At 34.5% G+C, this 12,752-nt stretch overlaps 1 long non-coding RNA gene across 1 annotated transcript; it reads right to left on the bottom strand.

The window, feature by feature from the left end:
• Positions 1–1,065: 1,065 nt before the first annotated feature.
• LOC134694979 (uncharacterized) lies at positions 1,066–12,525 on the bottom strand. The gene is made up of 3 exons (XR_010102666.1): positions 12,489–12,525; positions 2,453–2,518; positions 1,066–1,276 (listed from the first exon to the last, which is right to left on the bottom strand). It is a non-coding gene; the product is annotated as an uncharacterized LOC134694979 (long non-coding RNA).
• Between the last annotated feature and the right edge of the window lie 227 nt (positions 12,526–12,752).

The following is a 12,752-nucleotide window of genomic DNA, read 5'->3' as shown; positions in this document are numbered from 1 at the left end:
TTTTTAAAATAATTGAAATAGTTCTACCCTTATTCTAATTCGAATGTAGTTATGATGATACTGATGAAAGTATAATTATAAATTATAAACAATTTGGTAGCTGTTTGTTAACAAACCTTTTACTGTTACTGGAATGTGTATTTGGACAGAACAAGCTTTTACATGATACATTCCAGAATCACTAACGATTGAGTTTTCAATTGTTAGCATGCGCTTTTTTTCACTGCTAGTTATCAAATATCTGTGAAATTGTAATTCCTCCTCTTCTTTGTACCATTTGACTTCAATGATATCATCATACACAGAACATGTCAACTGAATCGGGTTACCTTCAATGCACTCCTGTGTTTCGATTTTTGAAGTAAACACACCTTTTATAAAATAACAACATTTTGCAGCATGTCAATATACTATTATTTTCTAAATGTAAACAGAATTTGGGTTAAACTTATAACAATCGCGAACAGTAGATTTATTTAAAACGCGACCAACATTAGAAATTCCTCTATTGTCGTTGTAATATAGTCTGTACTTAATAGTAATTGTGCAGTGCACCTCAATGATATAAAGATAGTAGATGTTCAGTTTTCTCGTATGCGAAAAGATAATTTTAGTTTGTACGTCACAATAAGATGAGTATCTGCACCATCCAAGCAATGCAAAGAGTTTATTAGCGGTTTTATGGGTGTTGTCTATTCTAAAATGAACAGTTACAAAATTAATGTTTTTTTAGTACAATGTTTGATTTTCTCGTCGGGTTCTTTTCAATTGTAGTATATTGTCGGATATATATTAAACAGCTATAAACATGTTTCGTAACATATGTTTTTGGCATAAACCAAGTTGTGAATCATACGGTTGTGATTTTTTCCTTGTTAAAGGCAGTACTGATACCTTTTGCTGTCTTCTTCGTTATATATATTTTTAATGGTAGGTTGACCCAATAACAAGGACATATTATTCTTTTCAAAATAAGTTAATTGTACAGATACATGTAACATACATTGAACACTCAATTTTACAAGTTCATAAATCTGGTGATTAACTTCCAAACAGTATGTTCCTTCATCATTAAGAGTAATGCCAGTGATCACTAAAGTTTTCCAACGACCAGCTATACGCCTCATGACATTATTTGTTTCTGGTAAAAATGCACCATTTTTCAAAAAGCGAATTGGAAATCTGTCAGTCGACAACTTGTAATTCAGTTCAAAATCTTCACCCTCTATGACCTTTTTGTGACTTTGGTGACATTGTGGCGTGTAAAGAAAGTAAACTACAATTACAAGAAAACATTTCGTATACAACTTGCAATCATATGATGTTAAATTAGCAGCTTCATTAAGTGATTAACAAAGGAACATACATTAAAGTTTTAACATTCAATGTATTACATAGCCATATAATTTTATTCGTCATTCAGCGAGATCTTAAACATTCTGATTTTTACAAATTGTTTGCTTTGACTTTCTAAAAGTATAAGTCAATGATACATGTAAACACATATATTTGTCACTTCATTGCATCTTTCTCAGTCACTTCTCATTCTTATACATGCTTGAAATTGTTTCAAAGAAGATTATGCTCATTTCCTAACGATCAACATTTCTATTTATTGTTCAAAACTTGTGTTCTTTCTCTCTACTACGTTATCAATACTAATAATATATTGTCCTAAAATGCTTAGAACTTGCAAACTTTTTTTTCTTTTCATTTGTAAAACTCAAGTTTTACATGTACCAATCAATGGTTGCATATTTGTTTATAAGATATTATGATCATACAAGAGATAATTTTGTATCCATTACCATATAACTTCATACCAGAAGTTTTTACTGACCAAAGACGAAATATGACGTTTACCATTGCTGACTTTTCCGATACACGTTAACAAATTATGTTTTTCGTTTTTTTTGTGCACTATCACATTTAATGTTTTTTTAAATATTTTGTAGGCGGTCTGTACAAATTGTTGGAACTATGATATGACCTGTTGGTATCTTTTTCACTTTTTTATTCTGATATTTTAGCTGTAATTTATCGGTTTGGCTGATAAAACATGAATTGCTTACCAGTGATTCAGGTCAATATTTCGCGACTAGGGTTATCTTTGATTTCAAAAGTGATCATGTTGGGTTTGCGACAAAGACATGTTAACGTTTGTTTGACCCGAAGCCATGTTCCTATGTTTGCCCGACTCATTTTGAGTTTGTTTTGTACCTCTTAATTGCAACCTAATTGTGGTAAATGTGGCTATAAGATCTGCGCATGTGAAGAATGCTAGCAATGTTCTTACGGTAGAAGATATTATCATATAAAACATCCGTTTTACCATATTTGACCATATATGTAGTTTAAAAGTCGATGAAGTGTGCTTCAATTCATATGTAATGGATAGGTATGTTGATAAAACAGAATATGTCATCTGAATTGACATATAATATAGTTTTACCTTTTCTGCAGTATCTGTCCAGTAATTCATCAGTCAAAACTACCATAGAAAACAAAAACATCAAACCTGTAGATGAATATATACATTATAAAAAGGATAAAAGTAAAACATTAGAAAAATTAGAATGTGTCCATTGTACAAAGATGCCCCTCTTGCACTATCATTTATTATATTCAGTGGACCGTGAAATTGTAGTCAACACTTTATTTTGGTATTACAAGTAGAAAGATCATGTCACAGTGAACATGTGTACTAATTTTTAAGTTGATTGGACTTCAACTTCATCAAAAACTACCTTGACCAAAAACCTGGACCTGAACCTCGCATCATAATTTTCATTTGTTCAATGGACTTTGAAAAACTTTAACTTGGCATTAAAATTAGAAAGATCATATTATGGGGAACATTTGTACTAAGTTCCAAGTTAACCTGACGCGGGACAAACGGACGGAAGAACAGACGAATGAACGTACGCACGAACTAGAAAATATAATGCCACTTTACTATCGTAAGTTGGGCATAATAACCACTAAATATGTGAGGATATCATCTTTAACACGAGTAAATGAACACCCGTAACATTAACAACCTATAGATTGAATTCGTCGGTATTTGAATTGAAAAATCTTTTAAAATAAAGAGAGGCATTTTACATCGTTTGTGAACATCTTAGAATTGTATTTAATTGCTAACAACTATGAAATAATATCTTTTGATAATATTACTTTGTGATATCATATTCCTACAATATTTTTTATGTTCATCATTTTAATTTCAATTTTCATATCTCGTCAAAGTTATTCTTTATTGAGCATAAAATTTACTTTGAATAATGTTCCTTAATTGAAATTTAGAACGTATAACTACTCAATGGTATATAAAAGCTTACATTTTTAAGTCTGAAATTGATTTGACCTTTATTTGTCAGGATTAAAAAAGAACAGTGTAGTTTATGAGACGTGCATTTATGAGAAAAAAAACTTGCGGTGTACATATAATGTGTTTCAAGATTTACCGTTACCGTCAATGTTTATCTTCATATTAAGTATTCCTTCTAAAAGCAAAATTTAATAATAAATCAGCATGCAAAAGAAATTGATACAACTGTGTTTTGCAACGGTAACATATTAGTAGTCAAATGTCAAAAGTCGAACGCACAAATCGTTAAATAATCATTAATCTAATTCAAATGTTCATTACGTGAAAGCAAACTCAAATTGTTCCTTCAATCAGGTGAACGGATAATTTAAAAAACAAACTGCAATGATGACGAAGTTACCAACATTGTATTGCTTTAGATCCTCCATCATTAATATTTACGAAAAACGGATACAAATGAATCATAATATAGTAAAACTGTTTTGCTAGTCAAAATTAACAGGTTGATTTCGCATCTTTTATAATGACCACATTGGTCGTTGTATGTTTAAATCCATATTCGGTTGCAAATCTTTTGAATTCCATCGAAGATAACTGAGGATCATTGTCAGAAATTAATTCGTCAACTTAACAAAATATTGACATAAGTCCTTAAAATAGCCAATGATATTCAAATAGGTCTCCGGTAAGTTTCGACCAAGGTCGATCGGGTATTTCAGGCATTTATTTTAGTTCTTTTGCATTAAGAGACTGGCGTGGAGCGCAACATTCACATACTTAACTTTATCCTCAATGTCCTGTCCAATACTCATCAAGAAAAGTCCATCACGTATACAGCTTTTGCACTTAACGATCACAAGATGTGATTCATGTATTTTGTCAAACATTTCATTTCGTAGCGCGTTTGGTAAAATTGCTTTGTTTGACTTATACAATAGTTCATCAATGATTGATAATTCATCACGGAAAGTATATTAAATATGGACTCAAAGAGTGTAAAAGTTAAGATTTTTCATGTGGCCATTCATTAAATATGATATCTTTGAATTCCTGAAAAAACTCATCATTTGCAGTTTCTTTCTGAAATAAGCACACATTGCTGGTGCAAAAAAAGAGGGACGAAAGATACCAAAGGGACAGTCAAACTCGTAAATCTAAAACAAACTGACAACGCCATGGCTAAAAATGAAAAAGACAAACAGAAAAAACAATATTACACATGACACAACATAGAAAACTAAAGAATAAACAACACGAACCCCACCAAAAACTAGAGGTGATCTCAGGTGCTCCGGAAGGGTAAGCAGATCCTGCTCCACATGCGGCACCCGTCGTGTTCCTTGTGTGACCACAAATCCGGTAAAATGTCTAATTCGGTAGGTCAAATTCAAGAAAGGGAAGGGTATTGTAGTTACGACGTAAGGAACATATCCGATATCATTTGTGAAACGGTTATTCCATAACGGCCAACCAACTCGTGATGGCGTCCGTACAATTTACGAAGGGATGATTTCAACTTCACCATTTGGAACTCTTGGTTTAATAGCCTCCTTGTAAGCAGTAATCCTCTATCAAGAAATTCATGATAGGAAATGCAAGCACGGCGATATCGTATCAATTTGGAGATATATACCCCGTATGCAGGTGCTGCTGGAATGTTGCTACTTAGAAATGGAAAGTTCACAATTGGAAAGCTGAAATCATCTCTTTTGTCGTAAAGTTTTGTCTTCAACCGACCCTCATTGTCAATTTCTAGATATAAGTCAAGATATGAAGCCGACTTAATTGTATCTGTAGTATCCTTTATCTCCAATTCGATGGGATAGATGCAATCCACATAGTCACCAAATTTTGAATTATTTAGTGAAAAACGGCATCTATATAGCGGAAAGTAGAGTTAAAGGATATTGCTAACTTCTTATCTTTCTTCCTAAGAAGTTCCTGCATGAAGTCAGCTCATAATAATAAAGAAACAAGTCAGCAAGTAGAGGTGCACAGTTTGTTCCCATTGGGATGTCGACAGTCTGTTGAAAAACACGTCCTCCGAACGTAACAAATATGTTGTCAATCAAGAAATCAAGCATCTTGATAATATTGGTTTCAAAATTTTTTTTGTTTGAATCAGAATGATTCTTTACAAAGTAGGATTTATCCCTCCCTAAGACAAGATACTTGTATCTACGTTGGCCATTCTTTTTTATGAAGCAAAGTAATACCAACTCTTTTAATTTGTCTTTTAGTTTGGAATGTGGAATACTTGTGTATAGAGTAGAAAAGTCAAATGTTTTAATACTGTTACAAGATGAAAGAGAGTTAGATTCTATGTACTCTAAAAGATCTTTGGAATTTTTAAGTATCCACATCTGATTCACGCCACCTCTAGAATAGGCAGTTTCACAATAACTTTGCAGCCCGTCTTTGATTGGTGATAAAATGGATGTTAATAATTTAGAAAGGGGTTTCGTGGAGCACTTGGAAGACCCAGCAATATACCGTTGTTTGTAAGGACACTTATGTAGTTTAGGTATCCTATACAGTGATGGAAGATCCAGTTCTTCATCTTTGGTTGATATACCAAAGGAACAAAGAACAGACCAATGATTATCAAGGATTTCCTCTTTGGTAAGTGTCGTGAGGGTATATGTTGGGTTTCCAAGTGAATTGTCTATACCTAATTCGTTTATCAAGCAATTAATGTAATAACTTTTACAGACAAAAACGATGTTATTTGGAGCTTTGTCTGCGGGGACAACAACATATGTATCATGGAGGTCAGATAGGTGTTAAGCAACATTTGGATCTTTGAAGATTGACGTAGCATGGGTATTGATGGACCCATTCAGTTTCTTAATTATCATTTGTATTAACGACCCCACTGCCTTAATCCATTCGGATAGAGTGTCTACGTTTTCCTTCACGCGCTTAACCCATTGCCTGGCATAATCCTCGACTGAATCCATCAAAATTTTAAAGTTGTATTTCCAATTGATGGATTTAGGCTCACGATATTTCGGACCTTTCGATAACACGTTTCGTAGAGAAGTGTTATCAACAATATTAAGGTCGCCGGTAATAACGTGGCCAGCAGGGTTATATGTGAATTGGGAACTAGCACAAGTGCAATCAGGAGGTTTAGATTTGAAGTCGTCAATATCGAGATCCTGCAAAACGCGTTTGTAATTGAAAATTTTAGTTGCAATAGGTTTGGTATAGGTATAATAAATTATTGGTTCAGACTGGTCTTTGAAATAAGGAGGTATTTTTGATTGAACTAATTTATGATGAAGGACATTGCCTAGGTTGACGCCATCGAGACCTTTATTGGCAAAGGAAAGATTTAGAAAAGATCTTTTCTCTTTTTCATCTTTTCCAATGCGAACTGGCTTGAAAAGTCTGTGACTAGCAATATCCGAAATCGGCATGTGATATCTAATGAATGTCATTCACGTGTAGTTAAGATAATTTGAATACTTCATAGTTTCCTTTAGGAACGATCGACTGAGATACATTACCTTTCCTGGTTTGTAATCAATTTTAAGATAATTCTTTTCTAATACAATTAAGAGTCTCTGTAATCTAGGGCTATTACGATTTTTGTTGTAGCGATTTCAGGAAGATGACTGGCGCGGTGTATGGTCTGTCTCTATTTGAACTCGGCGTCAATATGCATACTTATGGAAAATAAACTCATCATAGATACAAGGTTTAAATTTTGTATTTACACATGAAGCGCGTTTTGTCTACAAAAGACTCATCAGCGATGCTCGTATCCAAAAAATTTAAAAAGGAAAGGGAATTCATTACATCAATGAATAATTGCCAGAGTTTCTATCTCGATCAGCGGATATCATTTTAGTGTTTGAGTAAGCGCACGTGGGGCATACATTACTGGTTTTAACACTGAGTGAAAGCAGCTTGTTCGGGTCGTAGTATTGAAGCAGTGGTGCATTTGTTGCCATTTCTTTCAACTTTTAAAAGCAAGTTCTTTGTTGTTCATCCAAGTGCCATACAGTGTTTTTCTCTAGTTTTTCTCTTAACGATGCACTGACTGTTGACATCTTTGGCTTAAACTTGCCAAGATATTGAATAAAACCCATGAGGGTTTGTAGATCTTTGCCGCACTCCGGTTTTGACATTTTATTGACTGCACGGATTTTTTTTATGCTTGGTTTCACACCTTCACTTGTTAGACTGTGTCATACGTATGTTTTTTTGTTCGGTTAACTGATGTCGCATTTTCCGGCACTAAGTTTCAAGTTGTGTTATTGCGCTAGGTGTAGAACTTGTTTGAGACGCATACCATGTTCTATTTGGTCTGATCCCCAAATAAGAATGTCGTCGATTATCGCTTCGGCTCCAAGTCAGGAAAACAGTTGGTGTCCATTTGTTATGACGTGTTTTGTCATTTTATTTTGCCGTGTAATTAGGGACTTTCCGATTAACTTTACCCGGAGTTCACTATTTTTGTGATTTTATTTTTCACTTCTTATCTACCACTGACAGGCAATCATACAGTTCACTACTACACACAGCTGATTAGTTAGCCACTGCAGCTTATTTGTAGGTTAACTACCAGAGATAATTTGCAGTGAGAGAAATATCTACAGCGGTGTAATCAGTACTCTAATTAAATATGAAATTATTCAGCAATTACTGTATAGAAATAAAAAATAAAAATGCATTTTACTCACAATTGTTTGAATTTTCATATTCCTGATTTTAATCCAGTTATGTGCACTAATTAATCCACTAACAATTTTGTTATAATTATATATAATTTCCTAAAAATTCCAATATATATTCCTATTTATTTACATGAATAATGCCACAGATTCACTTCAACAGTTCCTCGTGGTACTTAAAACAGTCATTCTTTATACAAAGTTTGACGTTACATTGTCTGCATCCTATTGATACTTCATGTCGTTTGTTTTGTTTAAGGCATTGTTTGCATCTGCCTGGTTTTCCAAACTGAAATGACCAGTGTGCCAGTCCACAGTTTCCAGTCACTGGTGGAGCTTTTATCTTCCTTACACCTCTTAACTGCTCTATCATCTGCTAGGCCAATGCTTTTCTAAACTCAAGTTGTGATAACTTAGTTTCTTTATTTGTCCTGGAAACTTTCCTTTGATATGCCGATTCCTGCATACAAATCAGGGCATTTACAGTGGCAAGATCAAACCAAACCAGAACAAATACTTGTACCATTCCTGGCTTTTCTGCAAGTTGAGTACTGCATCCTTTTCTGATCAGCCAAGTCAACTCCAAACATGTATTTGTTGTAATACTCAGACACAGCTGGAGCAGGGACATCTTGCACTGTGCCATCTTTTTTTCTCCTTCTTACCGTTCTTACTAGAGTTGGATCACAGTTTGTACTGAGATACGTAACTACTTTTTTATCTTTCCATGCAGTAGCCACAAGGTTTCCCTTTTGCATGGTTAGTGTCTCTCCTCTTTCCTTTAGCTCTGCCCCCTTGATGACTTCAGGCATTCCACGGCGGTTGATTCTTACCGTGCCAGCACAATATATTCTGTCTTGCAAAAGCTGATCGAACAACTCTGGACTTGAAAAAAATTTGTCCAAGTATATAACATGATATTTGCCAACCGGATTTCTGGACAAGTCTTTAACTACCGTTGAACCCAGACCTTCCTCAACTCGAACACCAGCTACACGTCCTGTATAAACTTGGAACTCATGCAAATATCCATTGTGCGGGGAGGCACGTTCCCAAACTTTGATTCCACATTTTGTGGGTTTTGCTGGTAGGTATTGTTTGACAGACAGTCGACCCTTGAAAGCAATCATGCCCTCATCAATGGATTGCTCTTTATGTGGCCTATAGTTTTCTAAGGATGTTGTTGTTAACGTATCCAATACAGGTCTAATATGGCAAAGTTTATCATGCCCTGGTTGTCCTCTCGGAGGAGTGTTAGCAGTGTCTTTCATGTGGAAATATCTTGAGATTCTTTCAAATCTTGTTCTTGTCATGATTGTTGGGATACTTGGAATCTCAAAGGGCCATTCGTATTTTCCATACCAACGCATAATTAGGAACTCTTAATACTGAAATAACCACATGGATACCCAAAAAAGCCATCATCTCAACTGCAGTTATTTCAACCTTCACTTTGTCAGGTTTTGTTAATATGCTTGTACGTGCATATGAATTTGTTTCTTCCACTAATTTTTCAACAAGTGAAAAAGGAAAGAATTTGTAGAAGAAATCTATAGCTTTCTTGTCCTTTTCTAGATTGAATGCTGCTCCAAACGGTTGCGAAAACTCCGTGACTCGGGGTATATACAAATTATTTGTCCAAATATCATTATCTAACTCCGGTTCCTCGTCCTCAGACGACTCGCTTTCTAAATCTGACAAACTAATATCGCTGCCGACACTTCTAATGTCACTTTCGTCAATATCTGACTGCGAAAACCCTTCAAATTCTTCATCTTCGTCGTCCGATTCGAAGAATGAAGCCCATTTATCCGCCATTGTTTCAATCGCATTCCGCAAACAAAAACACGTGTACAAAACAATGAATTTTAATGTAAACATATTACTTTTTAATGAAAAGGAATGTACGAGGTGAAAGTTTATTCATTTGTAAAACTGAATTTGATTGGTTCATTTCGGGACTCCCCAGAAGTATAGCGTCTAAATGGTGTATTAAAATTTACTGAAAACAACACTTTTTATAATTTAAATGCATCCGAAGCGCTCTTCTGGGTTTACCTTCATCAGGAACGCTCAAAGCCACACATTTGAAATTCGAGGATGTATAAATGTACATAGCATTGAGATAGGTTCGTCTAGTGGAATGTGCCAAAATACACTGGTGGCAGCGAGATTAATTCTTCTACGGATTGTAACGTGTTCACGTAGTATGGCGTTGTTTAGATGACGTGGATCAATGCAGATTCGAATTTTGCCGTTTGGTTTAATGACGGTTAGCATCAATAGAATTGACCTATTGTTAATGTTCTTGTTGTATGAAGATTACACTAATGTCCACCATACGATCAAGTTCAGCTTTAACTTTGTCTTTGATAGCTATGGGTATCTTACGCGGTGCGTGTACAACTGGTGTTACATTTTTTGTGTTAACGTACTCAATGTGTTTCTGGTAGACATCATATGCATAATCAATATATCGTTGTTCCATTTTTGCTGGTACTAATGGTTTTGTTGTTTCTTGCGGCGTGCTTGTATGAGTAATTGAATACATGTGCTTTATAAGTTTCACTGCTTCGCATAATTTGGTACCATACGGATTGTACATTACGATCAACAGTGTTGAATTTCAGGGCATCATCCTGACATTTATAAGTAACCTAAGATTGATTACTCCATCAGTGTCAATGATATGTTCTGAGCATGAACGGAGCGGTGAAACTTGTTTTGTGATGACGATGTACCAAGATTATCATTTTAAAATACGCCATACGCGCGTTTCGTCTAAATAAGACTCAACAGTGACGCTCAGATCAAATTAGTTATACAATAAAACAAGTACAAAGTTGGATAGCATTGAGGACTCAAAATTCCAAAAAGTTGTGCTAAATACGGCTAAGATAATCTATTCCTGGATAAGAAAATCCTTAGTTTTTCGAAAATTCAAAGTTTTGTAAATAGGAAATTTATAAAAATGGCCATATAATTGAAATTCATGTCAACACCGAAGTGCTGACTATTGGGCTAGTGATACCCTCGGGGACGAGACGTCTACCAGCAATGGCATCGACCAAGTAGTGTAAAATGTTATCAAAGGTACCAGGATTATAATTTAATACGCTATTTGCGCGTTTCGTCTACATTAAACTCGTCAGTGACGCTCAGATCAAAATAACTATGAACTAAAACAAGTACAAAGTTGAAGAGTATTGAGGACCCAAAATTCCAAAAAGTGCCAAAAACGGCTGAGGTAATCTATTCCTGCGATAAGAAAATCCTTAGTTTTTCGAAAAATTCAAATTCCAGTAAATAGGAAATTTATAAAAATGACCATATAATTGATATTCATGTCAACACCGAAGTTTTGACTTCTGGGCTAGTAGTACCCTCGGAGACGAAACGTCCACCAGCAGTGGTATCGACCCAGTGGTGTTAACTGTTATCAAAGGTACCAGCATTATAATTGAATACGTCAGACGCGCGTTTCGTCTACATAAGACCCACCAGTGACGCTCAGATCAAAATAACTATGAACCAAAACAAGTACAAAGTTGTAGAGCATTGAGGACCCAACATTCCAAAAAGTGCCAAAAACGGCTGAGGTAATCTATTCCTGCGATAAGAAAATCCTTAGTTTTTCGAAAAATTCAAATTCCAGCAAATATAAAATTTATAAAAATGACCATATAATTGATATTAATGTCATCACCGAAGTGCTGACTACTGGGCTAGTGATACCCTTGGGGACGAACGTCCAACAGCAGTTGCATTGTTTCGGTCAATTCATCGATATTCACTTCTAAATCATCAATTGTAGCAAAACAAAAATTAATGATCATTAGATTCACTGCATATATCTAAAGTGTGCATATTTAAAAGTGCCAATGTCTTTTTTGGACACGCCTTAAACATTTGTATTTTGAAAAGATCTTGTTTGACGTTTGAAGGGCGGACGTGTTTTTCAAACGGTAAAGTTCACGGAAGACAAAAACTTATAGACCATTCTCTAAATGATGATAAGCCAAATTCTTGCATTTTCTTGCATTCATGAATTATATAATATGATCGTCATTAACATTGCCTGTGTTATCAGATAATCTTTAGGAGAACATGATTTTTTTTAATTTAATATTTATTGGAGGTAGATATAAACTAAAGCGTATGAGGTGTCCTGAAATATTCGAATGAAATAAATAGTTGAAACATTATTCTGTTCAGCTGATGTCAATTTTGTACTTGTATTTCTATTTTGTTAAAGCACAATTCGTAAAATCTCAATTGTAAGTGTCGTGGTATAAACAAAACCACGTCATGCAACGCCAACATTATTTGTAGTTTTTTCCTTTTATCAAAACTCAAAAACTTATAACGGTGAATAACTACTTGTGAGAAGGATTGTTATGTTGCAAAAAGATATTACTAAGTTAAACAATATATTTTACAACTCTGTTGTTATATATAAAGTGTGGTGAACTTACCAATGCAAATAGCTGTTAATGTTATCTTCGTTTGCACTGCAAAGAAAAATAAAGCTTATTTCAGAATATAAACGTTTACATTAAAACATCAAGCCATGGTTTACTAACTTTTGCTCCATACCTTGAAATTTTTCTGTATATTGACGCAGATGGACATCTTAAGGGCATACGATACAGTTTCGATCCTGTATTTACAGTTTGATGAAAATTTCTATAAAGGCTATTTTTTGCCTGATTAAATCAAATATGTAATAAAAAATATAC

This window comes from Mytilus trossulus, chromosome 13, assembly GCF_036588685.1.
Source record: "Mytilus trossulus isolate FHL-02 chromosome 13, PNRI_Mtr1.1.1.hap1, whole genome shotgun sequence".
Classification (NCBI taxonomy): domain Eukaryota; kingdom Metazoa; phylum Mollusca; class Bivalvia; order Mytilida; family Mytilidae; genus Mytilus; species Mytilus trossulus.
Note: the sequence above shows the minus strand (reverse complement) of the source record. Positions and strands in the feature narration are given on the sequence as shown.